The sequence below is a fragment of the Molothrus ater genome, chromosome 2, assembly GCF_012460135.2.
Source record: "Molothrus ater isolate BHLD 08-10-18 breed brown headed cowbird chromosome 2, BPBGC_Mater_1.1, whole genome shotgun sequence".
Lineage (NCBI taxonomy): Eukaryota > Metazoa > Chordata > Aves > Passeriformes > Icteridae > Molothrus > Molothrus ater.
Genome location: NC_050479.2, coordinates 108063635 through 108087025, shown reverse-complemented (window position 1 = coordinate 108087025; position 23391 = coordinate 108063635). Strand labels below are relative to the sequence as shown.

General features: G+C 39.1%; 1 protein-coding gene across 1 annotated transcript in view; it reads left to right on the top strand.

The window, feature by feature from the left end:
* Nucleotides 1-1818: 1818 nt before the first annotated feature.
* The window catches only part of ROBO1 (roundabout guidance receptor 1), a 687859-nt gene continuing 666286 nt past the window's right edge, over nucleotides 1819-23391 (top strand). Inside the window, exon 1 of the mRNA XM_036406668.2 lies at nucleotides 1819-2064. The gene's annotated coding sequence lies outside the window, so the exon portion shown is untranslated. The remainder of the gene's footprint in view (nucleotides 2065-23391) is intronic.

The following is a 23391-nucleotide window of genomic DNA, read 5'->3' as shown; positions in this document are numbered from 1 at the left end:
ACCTAACTGAAGCTTAAATTTCTTCTATTTAACAAGGAAAAAATATGTATGTGTACCTACAGTGATAATGGAAGATGTGTATTAATAGAAGATTGTTTAGATATTCATAGATAGCTTGCTTATTAATTGTTCTAGTATACCTCCTCTGACAACAGAAATGCTACTTGTTTGTAACATTTATCTAAAAGATGAAACATCCAAAACAAAGCAGCAACAGAATTCAAAGAACAGAGAGTTAGAGGCTTCTTGCAACAAGATGCACATACCTAAAGATGCAAGGTGTGAGGTAGATCTGAACTGAAGAGCTGATTTTGATCCCATACTCATCAGCATTTTTCTCATCAGAGCCTACTGATGCACAAAATGCGGATTTCCTCTTGTGCTCTCTCTTGCTCCAAGGTCTACAGTGTACTTCTTTCAAAGAGTGATCCTGAGAGTCAGTTTAAACCCTTGATTTTCCTCCATGTTTTATCTTGTCTCTTTCATGTGTATACCTGGTCAAATAATGGGGTAGTGGCAAGTAACCTTTTGCTCTATGTATGACTTTTCAATAATATTTGTAATATCTACAGTAACTAGACTGTAAGGACCTTGCCATGTAAACAACATCTTACACACTGGACCTTTTGTCCGCTTGTCTCTGATTTCCATTCTTCTGTGTAGGACAAGTGGGATGTTTAGGCTTTCAACAGCATCATGCTTTGCAATACATTACAGGCTTTATTCCCAGATAATCTTCATACACTATTTAAAAGACTTCATTGCATATGTAGTTTTAAGCCTATTAATGGTTATTATCTAAATGTATGTTTATTATATAAAGTATACTATCTACAGGCAGTAACAGAAGTTTAGCTACGTGTGATACTCTTTCATATATAAAAGTGCTTACATTGCTTTCATTTCTCATTATGTTGACCTATGTTGTCATTATCTCACATTTGCCCTCCATGCAGCAGTTGATACATAAATGCTGCATCTGTTTTTCGGTCCTTTCACTTCCTGGATTTTCAAATGGGGTATTTTCCTTCGTCCAACGATTCCTTGCATCCAAAAATTGACCACAATTTAAATATCATTAATAATATCATTATAAAATATCATTAATTGTGTCTATCTCTGTAGTCTGTCATGGAGAAAACTTATGCTGGTAACTGTTTTTTTTATTTTTATTCTCTTTTAATTGGGAATAAGTTGCTTAATTTTAAAGAATGTTTGTTTACTCTTTTTTTCACTGAGGAGCCGATGTGCCCCTGAAAAGCCATAACTTGAGAAAGAAAAAGCATAGGTAAGTGGAATTCAATGAATAATTGATTACTGAAGTAACTACATAATTATTAGGGAACGTGACAGAGAATTGTGACAGCGCAGAAGAAGGGGGGGAAAAAAAAAAGCTGAAGACAAATAAACTCCTGTTTTTTAAAATCAGACACATTTCTCATCCCACACCGCACAATAACCCTGCAGGAGCAGCTAGGCAAGGCGAGATGGCATGACATCCTTTCGGAACGTGCCTTTCTCCCGCTCGAACATTGCGGCGCGCATCACAATGGGCGAGGTAACGAATCAATTGAGCGGGACTCGCCCCCGCCGCCGTCCCCCAGCCCGTGCCCGCCCCGGAGCCGCCGCCGCCGCCGCTCCTCGGCTTTGTGGCTGTAGGACCCGGGGGGCGCCGCCGCCGCCAATCGCCGCCGCTGCCGGGCTCTATTTGTATGCGATGCCTCCCGCTCCCAGCCCTGAGAGTAACGCGGGGAACGGGGCCGAAAGAATCCCTTTCCGGAGAAGGATTTGATTTTTTTTTTTTTTTTTTTTTTTCCAAGGGTCCTGATACTGGGAAGAATCCGGTTTCATCCCCCTTTTATTCAAAAGTCTGCTGAACAGCTTGTCGACTTCAGCGCGCTTCCCCTCTCTCTCTCTCTCCCTCTCTCTCTCTCTCTCTCACCCTCGCTCTCCCGCTCCATATAAATACACGGAGCTCTGTCCTCGCCCTATGCAAGGAAAGTTGGGAAGGACTGCCTGGATGATGGAACCGCTAGTTTTCTGAGAGCCGCCTGATCCCGCAGGGTGAGTGCCCCAACTCCCGAAGGAGAGGCCGGTGCCGGGCTCCGGCCGGCAGCCGCAGGGACGGGATGGCCGCTCCCGCTGCCGGGCACCGGCACCGAGCGAGGGAGGCAACACTTTCCCGGAGGCGCCGGGAGAGGTCACCGCGGGAGAGGGGATGCCAGAGTCGCGAGTGCGCAGGGCGAGCGGTCCAACAAGTTTCTGCGCGGGTACCGCCGGCGTGCGCCTGGTCGGGAAAAAGTTGCCGGGGGCTCTGCGGATTGCATCCCCCGCTCCTCTCGACGACCGCGGGCTAGGGTGTGATTAACAAAGAAGTTTGGCCGCTGCGCAGCCGGCATCCCTCGCCGGGCGATCTAGGGGCGCCTCTCCGGCGGTCCCGCCGCGGAGCGGAGCGGGGGATCCGCGCCGCAACTTCTGGCGGGGCGCTCCTCGCAGCCGGGGCGAGGAGCGCCGGCTTTGTTTTCGCCGCGCTTGCGGTGACCTTTTCCCTTCTGGTGGGGATGCCGCCGCCGAGGAGCAGCGCTGCGGGGGAAGCGCCCTCCTCTACCCGCGACGTGGAGCGAAATTGCGCGGGAGCGGGGGAATGTGCATCTATATTTGTTCGTGCGTATATACACAGATGTAGGTGCACAAGCGTTTTTAGACACGGAAAGCGCAGCCCCGGAGGGGGATGTGACAGCGTGCCCGCCAGCCGTGGGCGGGGGGAGCGCCTCTCTCCCTGCGCAGGGGCGGAGGGGATGCGCATCCCGCGGCTGTGCGGCCGCCTCCCCGCACAATGGAGCGGCGCGGCGGGGCGGCAGGAGGCGGAGAAGGACGAGAAGGAGGAGGAGGAGGAGGAGAAGAAGGAGGGAGGTCGTCTCCGGCTCCGCTGCAGCAGCTGCTCCTGCTGCTGCAGTGCCGCAGACCCGCGTCGCCCCCGCCCTGGCGGAGGATGCTCGGCGCGGTGCCCGCCCGGCCAGCGCAGGGTACCGCGCCCTCGCCGCCGCTGCCGCAGGGAACCGAGCCCCGGCCCGGCGCGGGGGGAGGCTCTCGGCCGGCTCCTCTCGGTCCCTGCGCGGTTCTGCCACGGGGGGCATGGAGCAAGAGCCGCTCCTTCGGTAGAGGGTTGGCAGCAGGAGTGTTGCCGCACCTGAGTGTGAAAGTATTAAGGAAAAAAAAAAAAAGATATAAGGAGAGAGAAGTGCAAAACACACACGCCAAATTCAGGATGCAATTAACTTTACTTATAACAAGATCAGAATCTATTTTTTTTTTGGTTGTTGTTTGTTTCCTTCATGTTCATTGTGATGTATGTTAATTAATGAGTGATGACTCAAAAATTAATTTAAATGGAATGAAGATGTTTTTCATTTCAATTCCACATTTTAGTTATAAAAAATAATTATTTTTAAGTTGCTGGTTGTGCTGAGTGCATTGAAGACCTTTAGAGGCTTTTTTTTGCTTTTGAGGAAAAAACATTTTGTGTCGTGCCTGTGTTTCACAGATATGTGAGTAGAAGGGACAGCTCTCTAATAGTAGAGCATTATGTGTAAATACATGTTAAGGTTCAACTGATGGGCAAGAAGTGGCATTTGGGAAGGTTTCTTATTAAGCTGAAGTTCATCCTCTTCACTTAAGGAAAAAACAGCCTTTGTTGTATGCAGTTTGTACACAAAACAGGTAAAGAATGTCCTGTTGTATTATGGAGTAGTAAGGCTAATCTCCAAACATCACATCTGACTTTTACTACGTGCTGATTTTCTTAATTCATTTTGTATTTGTCTCTATGTGTGTCTTCTACTTACATCTTGCACTGCTGTTCATTCCACTGCCATGAAGAGGCTATAGGAGTGTGGAAAGAGAGACAGCTTTTGGTGATTAGGGGCAAGGAAAGGAGGCAGAAAGCTAGTAAAATTATCTAATGCTTCTCAGAGTAATTTATTGCTTTTCAGTCTTGCAGCAAAACCAGCCAAACTTCTACAAATTGTATAGCAATTTTGTCCCAACCCTCTACAGTAACAGGTTTCTGCAAGCATCTTTGGTGCCATGGCTGATGCTTGTGTAGAAGCTGCACTGATTTCCATAAGAATCCTCATAAAAACAAAGGATGCCATTGTGGAAACTTGAAACAGCTTAGCTTGGTGATTGTTGATTGACTTTTTAGTCAGTGAAACAAAATTTCAGTCTTTTCCCCTTGCTTTCCTTGGTAATATTGAATCCTCAGTATTGAGTATTGACTAGTTGAATATTGGAGAAATGAGGAGGACTCAACCAGTTTTACAATGAGGCTTCTGCAAGATGACAAAGACATCCCAACAGGCTTTTAAAAACAGGGAAGGTTATTTGAGTCCTGATGCTTTTCTTTATTTCTTTTGTTTGGGGCTTTTTTCTTTTCCCCCACTTTGTGGACTTTTTATACTGTCTGTGGTTTGGACCACAATAAGCAACATAATCCACATGGACCTTATACATAAAAAGTATTGCCTTCAAGTAACTTTTCAAGGCATATATGCACAACCAAACCTCAATCTAAGCAATAGAGGCAAATATGTTACTCATAGGAGGCTCAGATTTTTATTGTTTTTCTAGGAAACCATAGGAAATTTCAATGTATACAGATAAGCAGATGCAATATGCTTTACCCGTGTGTAAAGTATTAAGCAGGACTGAGACTTGACAAGTCTGTCTTCTCTCTGGGATTCCCTGACATGTTTGCTGTGGCATGATTTAGCAAACTTGTATGAGTCAACAGGTAAGTGTGTAAACCAAGGAGGAAGAAATAAAAAAGAATGATGTGAGAAAGAAAGTGAAAGAAAGTATTTTCTAGATCTTTAATTTGAGAGCAATTCCATGGCCTGTGATGCTTCTGTGGCAGAATAAGCTGTCAAGCCAATGAGTCTTTAGGAAAAAAACATGACAATTATTGTGATTTTTGTTTGCCCAAATTTTGCACCTGCCCTTTTAAGTGTGTTCTGTGTCCTCAGAAATATGTAGCAATATCATGTTGCTTTGCTTTAGAGCCAGATCTGAACTGTCAGGTAGCAGGTGACAGAAGTTTTGTGTGCAACATGTGAATCCATCTGAGGCTGCAAACCTGTGCTTGTGGAAGAAAGAGATGGAAATTTAGATAGTGGGCTTAAACTTTACTTTTTCAAACTGTGTGTCTTTTCCAGATGCCCTTTTCTGTGTCTTAATATACAAATTATGGTTTTTTAACATATATAGTGCATGCCCTTTTACTAATGTATTTCTGTACAGACTTGTTACTTCCTTAACTTTGACTTTGTTAACACACAAGATCAGGAACTTGGCATATTTTAATTTCTTCTGTTGAGGAAAATAATGGAATAATTGCATATCACTAGTCAAGTTTCTGGGTAACATTTTTAGTCAACAGTTTATTTTAAGTTGTATTAATCAAGCCCTGTGAAAATAGTTCAGGCCTCAGTTCCAGGTTCAGGAGGAACATATGGCCTAATGTTTCTTAAACCTCTTTCCATGATTCATAACACAACAACTAAAGCAATTTGAGTGGATTTGCACACATATTTGTTTGTATTATAGGAAAAAGAATATCTTCAAGGAAAATTTAGATAATTTCAGAATTCTACATTCAGCAAAATGATTCATCACATAACAGAAATGCAAAAAATTATCATGTGTTCTCCCCAGCAATTACATTATAGACTTAAAAAAAAAAGCTGTAGAAAGGACAAGGGAAATAAATAACCATAAAGCCCTTGAAAGAACTGTAAAACAATGATCTATACTTGAGCATGTAGGTTAAACAGCACATTAGATTTCACAAGACTCAAGTAATCCTCACCTTTGCAGGGAGATACAATGAAATGTTTCTTCCAATCTACAAGAGACTTAATAGATATTCTGTGTTTCACCTGTACTACTCTATCTGTCTAAACTGCTCAGTCCATAAATCTTTCATTCCCTATCCTTCTTCTAATCATCAGCCCCATCAGTTCTCTCTCACCATTGCCAGTTTATAGTCTGTCCAAACACATCAATCCTTTGCTCCAATTAACTCTGTCCTACAAACCCCTCCATTCATTAATCTGTCCTTGCCCATAGTGAGATCCAAGTGTGGACCATCCTCCTTCCTCCCCTGGCCATCTCTGTGTCAATTCCATAAGGGCATTTTTGTTCGCTTCCAATCCTGTATCATCCATCTTTTCTTACCCATTTGCAGATCTGTTCTCCAGGTCTGCCAAGTCATGTTCTTGTAGAGTAAATTTGTTTCCTCTAGCTTTTTCTTTTGTCTGGAGTGGACACATTGACTGTATTTGTCCTCTTTCCATTCCCAGATCATCTCTTGCTCCTCAGTAAGAGGAGTAAATTGGTTTGATCCTTTTACCAACAATATGAATGTGGCAGGACAAAATGAGTTGGCAGGCAACAGCAGTGTGCATTGGTGACCTACTGGTGGTCCCCAGCTGAGGGGAAATACTGCTAGTTTTGGTCTGACTTTGTAATATAACTGGTTTCAGACAAATACTCTGTGGTTATAATGTTTAAAATTAATTTAAGCAGAGTAGGAGCCAGAGTCCAGAAAGTCTTGTCTTCAGACAGGTCCTTGAGTTTCTGAGCCTCAGACTTTTCTTATGTGCTCTTTGGGCCCCCAGTGTCATCTTTTCCTCCTTGCAGCCTGGGACAATAGAGATGGAAGATGTTCCCTGTTCATCTTCCTGAACCATAACACTGAATAGTTTGTTAGGGACAAGGAAGTGTCAGAGACCTAAAAGAGTCTCGAGACCTGGCAAGAGCAGGAACTGAGGTCTTTTATTTCCACATAAAGCAATTCTTTCCCAGTACGTCATTCCCTCTCTTTCTCCTCAGTCTTTTAAGTAGCTGCCATGGTTTGTATCGCAGTTCAAACTGCCTGGATCTCCACCTGGCTCAGAGCACAGGGTTTCCTTCAGCCAAGGTATGGCACTGAGCTCAAAAGTCCTTTCATCCTCATTCTGTATCGCTGTGAGGTTGATTCAAGCTCCTATCTGAGAAAGTTCTGCCTCATTCCCATCCCTCTGGAGAAATTTCCAGGCTGAGGAAAGAAACACCTTAAGTAGCAATTAGAATGTGGCTTTTTCTACATCACTCTGGTCAGTTTAGGGGAAATCATTCTGCATAAACTCTGGATTTCCCTCTCAGAGCCTCTGTGTGATAGAAGAAATGGGGAGGCATAAAAAATAAACTTAAGTGTGCATCTTTGTTATTCCCCATAACAATTAAGTCTGTTCTGCTCCTAAAAGTGGCATAAGAAAGACTCATCTGTTAAAACAGGATTCACTTGCCAAATATGGTGACTTTTCACGCTAAGTTTGCTATAATTGTGACTCCATATTAAAAAAGAACCATATCTGACTATGTCACCTAATATATCACTCCTTGATGCTTCTGCTATTTTATGTGTCTGTTTGAACGCAGACACAAGTGTCAATTAAACACTTGGTTTGTTTTATTTAAATTTTTTTGTGCTTCTGGCTCTTTTCTTTCTGAAAGTAACTGTAGAAAGGTAAGGGAAGAAGTTTTGTCATTGTAAGACCCTGTGAGCAAATGTGTTGTTGCTAAATCACATTTTTTATTGTCCTGCAGTACATTCTAAAAAAAACCCCAAGGCTTAAGGAACTTTTTTAAGTCTTCATTAACTTCAACACTCAAAATAAACCAGTGATAGAAAGCACCAAAAACACCCTAAAGATGAAAGGTAAAGTGATTCTCCAAACCAATATAGGTGTAAGAACAAATTACCTAACTCTACTGGAGGAGATTCACTGCATATGATGCTGCCCTTGGCAAATATGGAAATCTGAACAAATTGCAACAGTGTTTGTAACTTGCTTTTGTTCCAAGAATGCAAATACTTTAGGATTTTACTAAGAACAGCTGGACAAAAGAGTTGTAAAGTAATTTTGATTCCTTATAAAACTCTCCAATTTACTAAACTTCTAACTGCAATTCCTACCACACCCAACATAAGATGTGAAAGTCAAATGCTTTTCTTTCACTCTCTTTTATCGCCAGTGGTAGTTGTGACTTAGAAAAATTACTCTGCAAGTTTATGTCTCAAACCCACCCTAGCTGTGTAAAGAATTTTATTAGTGATAAATGAATTTAAGGATATGTCTTGACTCTTTGAACCCACGCTTGAGTTTTTATAGCTGACAGCTGAAACAAAAAATCTTTTCTGTGTTAAAAAATCAAACAGGAAAATTAAACAAATTGTCTGCAGGCGGACAGGACTGCAGACAATTCTAACTGAAATATTTGAATGTAATAAAGCCAACTTCAGTCCCCAGATAAGCCCCTGATGCAGCTAAGTATTTTTGGCTAATAACCCTTCTGAATGTTTTTCAAAAGAAGAAAAAAGCTGTTCTTGAGACCATTGCACCCATAAGGTCTAAGGAAATTCAAAAAGTGTCACTGTTTCCCATATCACTGTATGGTTATCAAGTTTAACTGCCTATGGCTTAAAAATGAAGCGCTGAAGAAACTGTTTCAAACAACTTTCAGATTGGGTGTGCTGTCCATGGATGAAAGCAAGGCACTCTTTTGAACTATCTCCATTCTGTTATGCAAAGATAGGAACACTTCCTCTGGGTGCAATACGAGAGGAATGAGAGAATGGAAAGTATGGCAGGAGGAATTGCGAGGTCCAAATATTCTTCATCTCGCATGGAGATTTGACACTGAGAGTTAAATTTATCTCTGTTTGCTGAAGTGTATTCTGGAGTAACCCAGAGCCTGTGTGTTATTAGTGAACCTCATATCAGGAAACAGCCACAGTAAGAAGAGTACCACCAAATAAATAATATATATCTAAATAATGAAAATTACTAGATGGCAAACAAAACCAAGAAGCAGTTTTCTTCTCTTCTAACAGGAAAAGAGTACATTTTCTGTAATTTTACAGCCAAGGTGCAATGAAGATTTTTACATCATTTGTGTTCAACACATTATCCAAACCAGAATTTTAATTTTCTAGTTTCTCAGCAATGTGCAGGATAAGAGGTATCTCTCTATCTTGAAGCATTATCTCAGCTGCAAAAGATCAAAACCATACTTCAATCAAGTGCACAGAGTTCTGTTCATAGCAGTTCAACTTGAGAAATGCAAAGCTTTCAATCTTGAAATGCACATGTAATGTATAAGATACAAAGTTAGCTCTTGGACATGTTTTGAGATAGTGAGGTTTTTTTCATCTTAAAAGTTCTGATAACAAATATTCAAATGTAGTAAGCATAAATGGCTGAGAGAAGGATGGGCATTTTCATGTCTTGCCATATTGAAACTCGATTGCAGAAGGGTGTTGTGTTTCTATCACCAGCTTGTGTAATTTAAGTGGTGTTGTTTTTATTGGCATGTAAATTGCAATTTCAAATTTCTTTTTCTTCTTTTGTTTTTGTTTCTCACACTATAGACATGAGCAACCCTCCTCACTGTGACCTTTTTTTCTTTAAATAAGAAATAAGTCTCTCCAAATCTCTGCTAGGAGGAATTTGAAGTAGGTGATCTGAATGATTTCATTATCCTCTCTCAATATCATTCCTTTAATGTCATGTATGATAGAGTCAATGTGCAAATATGCAATATCCCATTCACACTGGCACTGCAGCTCACAACTAAATTTCTGTAAAAACACGTACTCTGAATATCGTTTATTTAAATATTGCAGCCTATTTTTCAGGAAAGGTTATCCTAACTCTGCTAGAATAAATTTCTACTCTCATTAGGGTAAATCTCTAGTTTATTATCTGAGGTCACAGATATTAATTTATATGTAAGGAAAAAAAATGCCTATGGGCTCAAAGTGGCTTCCTGATTTTTTTGCTGATGGTCACCCTCCTTGCTTATTTTAGGACATTTCTTAATGGGTATGTGTTTGCTTCACTTGATAAATAACTTTAAGTGCAAGTACAATAATTCTTTTGTACCTTTTCCCATTGATTGGTGCCAATAAAACAATTCCACTTTATGCAACCCCCAGCAACAGGCAGCACTTTAAAAGATGAAATCAGGTGAAACTGATCTTGATCTATGCCAAGGCACGCGGAATACTGCAAAGCAAAATGCATCCATTTTACTGTGATACTTTTTGTAAGGCCGCAGAGTTCATAATCTGCTGTTTCTAAAGTGCCCTCTGTGCCCAGCATCACCCAACTCTGACTAATGAAACACAAGTTCTGCTCTAATCAGCAGAGATCAAAAGAGGCAGTGGCCATAACCCTGCATTGATCCAGAGAGAGCCCAGCCATAGGAGGAAGATGTTATTCAGAATGTTTCTGTCTGACAACAGGAACCAAGTGTGAATCCTACAGCTTTTCTGCTCATCTGCTTATCATCACAGATCGAGACAGTCAGAAGGGAAATCTATATACTTTGGGAATAGAAAAATAATGCAAATTTCTCCTCACTGACCTCTATATGACTCTGCAATGCATTTCTAATCTCAGACGACACACATCTTCTTATCCTGCTGTCAGGAGTAACCTATAATAAGACAACCACAAGATATTTCTTGCAGTTTAGTACAAGACAGTTCTGCCCTTTTCTGCTGAGATGATCATGGGTGATTCTAAAGCTCTTTCTGGTTTTATTCTGACTATAATATAACATGCTGCTTGGGAGAATGGTTCAAACCCTCACACATCTCTGGGAAGGCAGGAAAATTTCAGCTGACCTCAGTTACTCAGATTTCATTGATTCTTGGCTGAGCTACAGTAATGAGAAGCATGAGAGACTAAATATTTAGAAAACACTAGGCAATATAAAATCATGCAGCACATTTCCTGCTGAGGCTGCCAGAAGCATGTTGACCCTACTCTTTGCATCCCCTTAAGTTCAAGGCTTCTGTCTTAATATCCAGGGATTTTAATGTTTTTCGTCCAGGATAAACAGAAGTTTTCAAGCTCTGTAGATAATGCCTCTTTCTGGCCTGATGGAATGTAAAATGCATTGAAACTTTTGCAAGACACAAGATCTTCTATGGGTGTGTGCTAAAGCACTATGAAAACTATTCCCTGGGGACTTAAGAACTCATTTAAGTGCACCCCTCCCTCTGAATACGGCACTCCTCTAGATTGGAGTCATGTCTAGATTGATTGCATAACACAGAGGGGCTTTGGTTGGTTGTTTGTTTGAAGACTGTCTCTCAGTCATCAGTGAGAGAGTCAAACCTGACAGCTGCTGGTCAAACCCACCCAAAAGACATAAAACTGCTTAGTATTGTGTATTCTGCACGGATGGCATCACAAAGTGCCCTGAAGGAGAAACTGAGCATCACTCTGAGCGCTGTTTCAGAGTGGGAGGAGCAGGAGAGGAATGTGTGGCAGGTTCCATCTCTTCCATGAGTGTCCTCCTGTCCTGGCTCAGCCATTCTCTGGCAGGTAGGATGGATAGGTTGGACTACAGCCATGTGTCCTTGTAGCCTTGCTTGTCTGCATAAGATACAGCTGCTCCTTTGTCTCCTTGGGCTGCACTAAAGAGTCACGGGACTTGTCCCAGCCAAAGCCACTAAAAATAGTTTCTGTAGTGAGTGACTTTAATCTTTCCATGACAGTGATTTGCCATGTTGTTGTATGCTGGTGAACAGATAGAAGCTCTGACATGGGGGCTTTGCATTTTTTGAGCTTGGTTTGGAAGAAAATGGAACTTTTGAAATCTCTAGGGCTGTTCTATCTCAACTATATTTCAGGGGAAAAAGCACCAGAATTACAGGCATTAATATCTTCATACTTAAGAGGTATGAGTAATCTCTAAGTTCTTAAATATACCACTTTTCAGATGAAGATAATACCTTGCTACCAAATCCTAGCAACAAGAAGCAATGTGACAGAATACAGGAAAATAAACATCTACATGAAGGCCCTTTACAGGAAAGGAGAGAAGCTATAAATTGCTTCTCTGCTCCAGGTAGCTTTATCTCTATGTCAAAGAAAAGCATGTTCTAGAAACTTATATTTATTACGAAAGAAATTATTTATGATAAAAACCACATCCCCTTTTCAAGATAAACAGGGACAAAACAAGAAATCCAAATGTACCTCAAATGAGATTCTTCCTCTTTCTTTTTTCTTTTATTTTTCTTGTTACAAAACTTGCTATTCCAGTTGTGCCTTTTCAACACTTTCTGATGACAGACCCTCCTTCACGTAGGAGTAAATCTGTTATTGTAGGTGGCACTGGAATATTAGTTGGAAATTCAGTTCCTGAGCCTGCTCCTCCCTCTAGTGGAACAGATACTCTTCTCATCAGTAATTCTGGAAAAAAAGAATGGAAATGCATAATCTTGACAGCATATTTTTCTTCTTCTCTATGACTGACTCAGAAAACTGGATGGATAAGACCTGTTTAGGCAGCTAAGAGAACTTAAATGCTGCTCCACCTGGAGCACCTGCTGGTTAGAGCCATTGCTGGAGGGCAGGAGGAAGGTGCCTGTTCTGCCCTGCTTTGTTGTTTTTCCTTGGTGCTTGGGAGTACCAGGGGATGTGACAGGTAATTACGTGTCTGGCACAGAGATGGGACACCCCTCTCCAAGAATCTGCTTCAACTGCAGTAGTTTTTTTAATTGGTTGGTACTAATAAATTAAAGTAGAGCGATTGTAGTTCAGGAGCAAAATGCCCACATCAATCCTTTTCAGTGTGCTTCGAAATTAAAAAAAAAAACAAAATCAACCAACCAACAGAAAACCAAACAAAAACAATGAAACAAGCAAAAGAAAAACAAACAAAAATTTGAAAACCAAACAGAAGAAAAACAAACAAAATTTTGAAACAAACAAAAGAAAAGCAAACAAAACCCCAAAACAAAAATACAAGCTGTGTAATTGCTTGTATAATGTTGTGTGATTAAAAAAAATAAAAGGGGCTGTAAATGCAATATCAAATATTGCACAACCCACCTTTCTATTAATGTTATTTTTGTTCAAGTGTAGCATTTCTGTTTCTTTAACAATAAGCTACTGGTGAAGAATAGAGGGGATTTGCTGTGAGAATGGAGATTACACACCTGATTTGGGGTCACATAGGGAATGTAACATGGATTTAAAGATACAAAACAAATCTGGGTGTTCAGCTGCAGTATTACCTGCCAGAAATTTTCAATGGTTTTCATGAAAATTGTTTGAATAATAGAGAAACCATCTGAATAGGTAGATGTGAGGACCTATTACTTGCCTGGCTCAGCAGTGGCTGGCAAACCCTCCTTTGTGACCCCAAAGCCTCTTCCCACCCTCTTCCTGACTCATATCCATCTACAGCTTTCCTTAGACATTCAGGAGACTAAAGATTATCACAGCATTAAAGACTTGAAAATGTTTATGTATGTTAATTATTCAATGATATGCTGTGTTTAATTAATACCTTATGGTTTTGAAGTGGTTTTTTCAGCTGATTACATTCCCAGTTTTTTCAGCTGATTACATTTCCAGTTACAATTTCTTGTTACCTTACATTGTAGCAACACAGTAAATAAACACCAGCATCAGGGTTTCAACCTGTTACTAAAGAACATAATTCTGTTTTCCCTGAGTCAGTAGGAGCACACTGACTAGAAACAGGTCATAAAGAAACACCAATGCTCTAGATTCTCTAGATCATCAAAAATAGTACAAATGGGAGCAAAATGTTTGAATTTTCCTGAACTTTGTCCATGACTTAATAGTCTGTTGAGAGTTTTTGAAATACAGAATGTTAAGGAATGAATGCACTGAGGACATAAGGACAATAAATAGGAAAGGTACTGCACATTACATTGTGAATGTTTCCTTAAGTATATTTTTCTTAAAGTGGTGTATGATTTATGGAGGCTGCCTGTGTGAATTGTACCTCCCACCAGTAGCTTCTCCGCACAGAGAAAGAACAGCTTATTGCAGCTGTCAGCTAATGAAATGACTCCTGCAGTTCAAGTAGTTGCAGCTTTGGGATGAAAACTGTGGTTCTGACATTTTTGGCAATGTACACTGATGTCCTGTGGCAGAGGGCTTTTGTTTTGCCATGATGTACAACTACTGCACTGAGGAAACCTCATAAAGGCTGGAGTATCAGAAACCACTTTATCATTAATCTGCTGTTATATTTTTTTGCTGAGCAGCAGAAAGTCTGCCAAATTTTGTGCAGAACATAATCTTTGAGGTCAATGTAGTTTCAGTGTGGATGATTACTTTCTTAAGATGTAAAGCTTAAAAAAAGAATAAAAATAGTAAGGGGCTGAGATTGCCTTTACAGAGGGTAATCACATATCCATTTTGGAGCTTTGGCTGTCAGGGCACAGGAGGAAATAACTTCCATGGGATATTAGTACTTTGTTTGTAAGGCCTTTAGGGTCAAGAGATGCATCATCTTAAAGGCACACTGCACCTAGTTGTTTTTTTTTTTTTGAATTAGCAAGTCCAAATATCATGCAAATGAATGGATAAGCAGCTGGAAATAGTCTGATTCATTACTGTACAGTTTATGGCTGTGCATGTAACTCAAAAAGATGTGACGGCAATTCCAGCACTTATACCTTATTTCTCTGAGTGTAAATGCATCCACAGACCTCTTATTACAGTCTAACTGGAGGGCTGGTGAATAATCTCAGCATGGTTGAGCAGCAAATGTTGGAGGATAATTGGATCTGCAGGCTAAGATAGTATGAGCCTGGAAGGTCTGGTAGGGAAGATTGATAGGCAGTTGTTTTACATCACATTTGAAATCCACTTTTTGTTTGTAATTTTATGTGCAAGATAAGTTGCCTTTAAAAGTTTAAAATTATAAGTTTTGATTCAAATGAAAGATTGAGGTTAATGTTCCCTAAATAATGTCTCTGTATTCATAAGCTGGTGAGCAGAGCATGCTGAAGAGTTCATTCAATAAAGCTTATAAGCCTTTAATTAAATTGAGAAGCCATTTATACAATGCTTTAAAAGTGGATCTTTGAACGTAAATTTGAGACACTGGGTTGAGGATAATCAAGCATGATATGTCCTTACAGTGTACTGTACTTGCTTATTGGATACTTTTCCATCTCAAGTGCGACTTCAGTGAATTATTGTATGTTTAAAGACAAAGAAAAAGAACCACTCTGGATAAACTCTGGCCTTTGTCTTCTCTTTACAAAGCTGCTAGTGGTTTGCTGTATTTTTAGCATTTTTTGCTGGGATTTTTTTAGCAAGCCTAACTAGGACAAGTGCTGCTGCAGTAAGCCTTTAAATATTTATTATTATTATTATCATTATCATTATTACTATTATCATTATTATTATTATTGTCCCTTGTTTATCCATTTTGCCTCCTTTTGATAAGAAATCTGTTCTTTCATTGTTGTTTATTTTAGGACACTTAACAGCTCAGGGTAGGATACCTTCTGCTGGCTTCTTGGCAAAGTTATTCTATTTAAAACATGTTTGATAAGGCCATAGAATTTAAGATAAAACTTGTCTGAAAGGAGGGGACTCATTCACACTGGTTGTCAGGCTGGGTTTCACAGTGGTGTTGGCCAACATAGTTGGGATCTAGTACCTGAAATTGGGATGATTTTACATTGCCCTCTTCTCGCATGCTTCAAACAAGACAAAACATGAGCAATAACAATGACAGCCACCCTGTGTTCAGAGCTAATCTTGGAATCTGCCATCTGACTATGCAGCTCAATTTGCTTGAGAGGCAGAGGTCTCAAAGATACCCAAGTTCCTACAAGCAGCAGAGGAGAAGAGAGTGACCCAAATTAAGGTGCACATGACCTCAGTATTTATCTGTTCTGTGAGTCTCACTGAGTGACTGAGCAGAAGCAAGCTGCTCCAGACAAGTCCCAGGTCCTTTCCTGTTTTTTCCCTCTGCATGACTTAGGCATGTGCTGGTGGGAAATTGGGGAATGTGGAGCTGACCAGCACATGTGTACAATTTTCCACCGTGGCTGGAAGGAAGGTGGATGAATTGTAACCAGCAGTGTTGTAACAGGAGGAGAAGGTGTTCAGGACCTGAATTTTTAGGAAGAGACCCTCCACAGCACAGGCTGCTCATTGCAGGCATCTGCAGGGACAGCCTACGGCATTTTCTCACAATCTTAATGACACAGGAAGGCAGGTGAAGACCAGAGAGAAAATAGGTTGTAGTTGCCATCAGCAGTAGTTCCTGAAAATCTGAGAACATCCCCTAGATTTATTGACAGGAAACAAATCCATAAATTGGCTGTTGTTGTGTCCCTCACAATTGCAGTTATTAAATCTCTCCATTCAAATAGGAGAAATCATATGACATAATTTCAGGTCTGGATTTGACCAACTATATGGGACTGTATAAAATGCAAATTATTTAACCTTTACCACAGCAAGAAAGGAGAATTAGTATGTCTTTAGCTTTTATCATACATTGTTAGTATCTTAAATGAGTCGTGTAAATTGCATGAAGGTGTTTTTTTAACTTCAATAAACCTATTTAATAGCTGTCTCTGAATCCTACACTGTAGCTGCAAGTAAACAGCAAAACCTTCAAGTAGTCTAATAGTCTGTTTCTTTTCCTGCTGTAAAACATTTTTCTGTTACCAGTGGTCAAAAAAAATTGATAAAGTTTGAGATGGAAGTATCTACTTCCACTTCTATAATTATGGTCTGTATATTTAAATTCTAACTTTTTATGACAGGAGATGTCACTATTCTTGCTTTCAAGCTTCAAAACAAAAAGCTGCTTCAAACTATAGAAATTGTTAATTGTGAATAAGATTTAGAGAATATGAGAGGGAAAATGAGCTTCAGCCTAACTTTGAATTCCTGAAGCAGCAACCTGGGATTCAGTACTTGGTTTCAGTCTCACACATTACACACTAATTGGCAGACAGGACTTTCTCCTTTCTGGGAATTGAATTAACCTTTGGCTGGAGAACTGTTGAAAAATGTATAATCCATAGCTCCACACTGTTGTGCAGCACTGTGGTGGAAAAGGGCCTGAGTTTGATACTGTTTCTCACTGTTTCACTAATCTCTGCCACATTAGTAGTCCAGAGGTAATTTTAAAGGCCTGCAGTAAACTTAGTTGAGTTCACAGAAAATTTCTTTTCCATTTGGATGTTAATTACTATTTTGCTTTCAGGCTTGTCTAGCAGGAGCACCACCCTTGCTGTCTACACTTGTAGTACTCACCAATATTACAGTCTCTGATAAAAGTAACATCTGCAGGGTTATGGTATCTTCAGTCTAACAAAAAGGTGGAAGTTGTGGGTGGTTTTTTGCTATTATTTTGTTTTGTTGTGTTGTGGGTTTTTTTGTGGTTTTTTTTTTGTTTGTTTGTTTTGGTTTGGTTTTTTTCATTTTGTTTTTCCTCCAAGAAAAAGGAGGAATTAGACTGTACTAGAAAATAATCCTGTAGAACTGATGTTTTAGAATCAAATTAAGCGAGAGTTTGGAGAAAAATTCATATATATGGAACTTGCAGCTGGATGGTTCAGTTCCTTACAAGGTAAACATGTCAGTGTGGGAAAAATCTGCCAGCAGTGGGCAACCCCTTAATAAGCATCCTGCCCACCAATCAGCATGGGTTGTCTTTTTTTTTTCTTTTCTTTTTTTTTTTTTCTTTTTTCTGTATAGCATCTTTCATGTTTTTCCTGCACCCCTCCAAAACCATGGCAAACAATATTTAATGAATCTGCCTGCCATCATCAAACCTGATCCAAATCTGTACATCCATGGCTTCAGTGAACACAAGGACAACAGTTGCAGATCCATTCTTTGTTTGGAGGTTGAATTGAGCACTGTTATGTGGAGTTAATGCCTCTGAGCATGATCAGAAGGAAAACAATGCTGTTACAGATTTGTAAAGAGGCTAAAGTTTTAGGTTTAGATAATTTATGGACAAATTTTGAGAAAGCTCAGTGCCACCAAAGACATAATGATGGTGTCTGGCACCACATTTACCACAAAATAAATTCCCATTCCTTGTGCAAAACAGTTATGAATAACAGTGTGCTGATTTCCATTGATCTCTCTGGAAACAGATGATCAGTAAGGATGAGCAGTTTTTGTGAAAAGAGGATGATAAATGCAACATAGGAAGCAATGGTCCTATTTATTTTGTTTTTTAGGCAGTGTGGTCTTGAGAACTGACTGCTGGAGCTCATAGAAATATTGCATAAAATAAAACAACAGCAAAAAGAAAAAAAAATTAAAAGCCACAGCAACCTACATTAAAATAACCTACATTAAAAATTAAATAATAAGTTATATCAGTCAACACTGGGCATATAGAATAAATATATTAGAGGAAATTAAAAAAAATCAGAAGCACAGCTCTTTCTGTTCTTTTTATGCAATTACTTTGAATATATTTATCTTTGGAAATGAAGAATTTTAAAAGTTACTGTGCCATAAATGGAAAAATCAAATTGAATTCAAGTTTATAACTATTAAAATATGCAATGGCTTTCAACGTGACAAGATGATTAACACTATTTGTAATAACAAAAACATGTAATTTCTAACTTTTCAGTTGGAAGAAGTCACCCCCATTATATGCAAGTTAACAGCTGCTAATCAGAATACTGGTGTTTGCATGAGGGCTGTGGAAAGACATCATAGTTATTATAATTAGTGCTGAAAGAATAGAGAATAAATAAGTAATCTCATTACCTGTATTGACAGAAATGAAAAATCTAAGACCAAATTATTCCTGTTTTCCAAATTTAAGATGAGTAAGTGTGGCAATCGATTACTTCTTTTGCATTGCCTCTGTTGTACCACCAGCCTTATTGATTGGTTTCAATTAATGCATGCCAACAAGTAAATTAACATAGCACCTGAGGCATAATTCTCTGGTGGTTCGTGTACACTGACTTCTCAGCATTCTTGCTGTTTTAATTCCTACTGAGCATATTGCTGGGAGCTACAATATTTTTCAGTCTGGACACGGACATTACCCATGGCTCTAATGACAGGTCATTTACAGCAAACCCATGTTTCACTGCAGAGATGTCTCTTTAAGTGACATCTTATCAATGGCAATTCAATTAGTCAACCCTAAGACTCTGAGATACATCTCACACTGTGTCACACAACGCTGGCTGTTTTGCATTTTAGATGTTAGCTTTTGTCAGTGCCCTGCGTCTTTGGTATACATTAAAAAAATGCATTTTCACTGCAATTCTTCGTTCAGAACTTCATGGAAAACATATTCTATATTGAATGAAACTGCCTTCATTCCCAACAATGCTGTCAGCTGAAGAAACTTGTGGACTTGTACTGTGGACAGGAGCCTTTCAAAGCTGATGCTCATCCTATCACCATATTATCCCACATGTCATTGGCTGCTGTAAAAATCAAATGATTCTGAGCATCTGAAATAGCAGAGCATCCAGTTTTATAAAATAGTCAGGTACTGCAATATAAAAGGGATGATACATAAATGCTACTGTGGAGTACACAGCCTGTACATACAGGCAGAAACACCAGCTAATAAAGTAGCAGAGTAGCAGAGAATTTATGTCCAGGTCCTGATTTTTCTGGGATACTTACTTAATGAAGACATCCTAATAAGATGTGGTCCTGCTCTGCATCAGCCAGCTGAGGTCCTTAGGGATAAACAGAGTTGCTTTCCATAGGGAGTGGTGATGTGCTGAGGAAGGTGCCTTCTGGAGTGCTTACTGTAGCCCAGTGCAATTGCATTGTTCTTTTTTCAGTGTACAGTCTTGTGTGTACTGAGCATGTACTGTTCAGGATGCACAAAGCAGATGTATTCCCAAGCTGTGGAGTGCAAAACTCTGAGCAACATAGCACGCTTAAAAAGAGAACATTTTTTCAATTATACGTGCTCTAGATGTTTATTGGAAACTGTTGGGAAATGAGAATACAGCCAGGTTTCAATAAAATCCAAATATTTACTGGTTCTAACTGAGTAAAGGGTCTTCTAAACCAACATGGAAATCTTGAACACCGGGCACTTTATATCCTTAAATTCTGTTTTCTTACTGTGTTGTACTGTAAGTGTGACTGACTAGATACACACAAGCCCTTCTTACATTAGCCTTATAAATAAGAAGTTATGTTTGTCAGTCTTTTCAGTAGTACTTGAATGTTTTGTGGGTCTACACCTTCTTATTTCTAAATAAATATTTTCATATGTTCATCTTTCAATTTATTGCTGTAGAATCAGACTTAAAGGTATTTTTCCCATTGTAGACTAGAAATAAAAACCACTTGTTATTTACCAAGAGAAAATTATTGCCAGTGCAACTCAACTGGTGTACCTGGCAAGATTGTAAGCTAAATGTACACAGATAATTTCCCTGATAAGCTGAGTGATACTACAGAACACCAACTTGTTTAGCATGTGTTACAAGTGTGTGCAACATCAAATTCAGTATTCAAAATTCCATGCTAATGAACAATTTTAACTAGTTTCAAACTACTGGATTGCTATTCTGAGATCAAATTTTAATGGAGGAAAAAATTGTGTGATAAGGTTCATTAAAAGATTTAAAAATTTAATTAGACTGAAGTTTAAAAAAAAATTCTGGGCAAATTAATCCTGATAGAACTATGCTGCTCTTTAGTAAAGAAAATTAACTCACAAGGAAAACAGTTAATGATATCTACTAATTTATGCTAGAAATGGTTTTGGTTTGTTTTTGTTTTGGTTGATTTTTTTGCTTTGTTTTTAAGCTGGCAATATATATATATATATATTTATATGCATATGTGTGTGGGCTGAGATATGCATATGTATTTTCAGGGCACATCTTTGTTAGTGTGCTAGTTTGAATCAAGAGCATGCTTTTGAAGTGCATATTTTTCTTTCTTTCTTATTGAGCTTTGGTTCATGTCATGGGGAGCTTTTGCAGTGCCTCAACTTGATTCCTTTCAGATGAAACTAGGGTTCAGATTTGGAAGATTTAGCACACTCCAGGAGTGTAACTAATGCACTCCAGCTGCAAATGGGCATTTCAGTCCAGAGAGCCAGACTAGAGTTAATCTGAAATAAAAAGCCTTGAAAGGTGTACATTATGGACACGTGTTGTCAGCATCAACTGTTTCTCTCTACAGGGTTGCCACTATTCATCTATAAACCATCTGCTAACCTAGAAATGGCCTTTGAATTTTTGTATGCTTTTTATTTTATTTTATTTTAGCTTAGTTTTTGTCTTATTTATGATTCTCTGTGAAGGATTAGACATTGCTCATACACAACCATAGCAGGCACTGCTATAGTGCAGCACACAATAAATATTTACATGCATTCACTCAGATGTCCAGATACAACAGCTTCATTATTATTATTCAAGCTGCTGTACAATTCTACAGAGCTAGTTGGATGTTGTTAGAGTATGTATGAAATAGCAGCCCTAAAATTCACCCATATGGAACTCAATCCCTTGCTCCACAGATTAAATTCCAATATGAATTATATTTTCTATTATTATGGCGAGAAACATTACAGATTTATAAAGTTACTTATAAATGTGAGTCGCTGTCTGTAGTAACCGCTTTGTAGACCTTTCTGAGGTGGGGAAAGGTTTTTAAATTTGCACATGCACAAGTTTTAAATCCCAGCTGTACTTCCACATCTCTCTAAAGAACTTGGTTTTGTCACCACACTGCTCAACAATGCTCCACTTTTATGCATTTGATTAAAACTGAATCACTGGGGAATATTAACCCACATGACAAAATCATCACGTAATTTGGCAGAAGCATGGAACTGTTGACAGACCTTGCCTAGGGAGAGCCCCAGGACAGAGCTAGCTGAGGGAATAAATTCACCTTTGACCAGAAGCAAAAGCAATGCCTTTTGGATTGAGAATTAAAGTCTTGCTATAAAGCATTCCATCTGCTCCAACACCAAGCCTTCAAATGCCTGCCACAGGAGCATTGAAATTTGAGCTTTTAAGAAATGTTTAATAAATTATACTGTTGCTTATGTCCTTAAAATGAAATTATTCAGCCTCTCTCATATTCTGAAAAAACCTGATTGCATACTTAACTTGATCTGTGTAAAGGGTAACTTAGCACTAGGCAAGTTACTTCCCTGCAGTAGGAAAAATTATTTCTCATTACTTTTTCTGATTCTCTAATTAAAGTTGTAGGAGTACATATTCCTCTAGTCTTAGATGTCCAGTTCAGGATAAGGTAATAGTTGAAAATGGAAATTACACAATATTTTCCAAAAATAAGATTTTCTAAAAGACACTACTGTTAGCCAACTTTACTTTCTCAAGGCTAATAAATATATTGAACTTCAGTGACTTATATTTGCCATTTTGTCTCATTTGTAATTGGTATTTTGGGGTAGTGGAATAGTGAAATGTTATGACTTTGTATGTGGAAATTGGTTTTGTTTATTTTCTGAACCAATGAATAGATATACTTATTTAGGGTTTGATTTCCCCTTGGTTTTCTTTTCCTGTTCCTGTTAATAGGGTAAATGAAAACCAGACTAGAAGGATGAAACATGGTTAAAAAGGACTATGGGGTAAACCAGCTATGTATTGGCAGGCAGAATCAGCAGCCAGAGGCAGCCTAATGAGAATAAACTACTCTGATACAATAGGAGGAAAGAAATTCTTCCTGCTGTATTTTTTTTTTTTAATTTCCCATTCTCTTGTCCAAATCATGGATCTTTGGATGACATGAAACCAGTTTCCTTTGTTACAATTTTCTAGGATGCATTCTGCTTACAAAATTCAGTTTGTGACTTTGAATGGTTTCAATGGAGCCCTGAAAACTTCTGGCTCTGGTCTATTAAGACCACTTAGAAAAGAAAACTTTGGCATGCCAGAATCATAAAGCTGAATATCTGGAGATTTCTACTGAATGAATTAACCTCAGAATAATCCCCACTTAATCTCTATCTAGTCATGACCTAAGTGGATGAATCTCAGGAGGAAGGTGGTTTATGGAACCAAGACTCAGAACTAGAGTATGTAGATTAAGGACACGTGTGTTGTATTTAATGTTTAATTTAATCAAGATGTTCAGTGGTGGTAACACAAGATAAAAATACACTAGGTTTTCTCAGAGAAGTTTCTGGAAGTGATAGAGGATGTATGTCATTGTGTGTTCCAATAATGTATCACTAAGTTGGCTGTTCAGAGCTCATTGAGAGAAATAAGTTTTCCTTGAAAAATTGTAAATTAAATCTGATCATGATTTGTGAATATATTTTATATCCATCCATCCATCCATCTGCCTCAGAGGCTTGGTTTGCTGGAACTACAGAACCACTGCAAGATTAAGAAACCCAACCACAAAAGAAACAAAAAACCCCAGTTAAGGCAGAAAAGTTAATTTGGCTATTTTTTTTTTAAAGTCTACTTGAGGCCATGTATATTACAGGAACTTTTCCATAGCGGGCTTTACTTTCGAAATGTTCAGCATT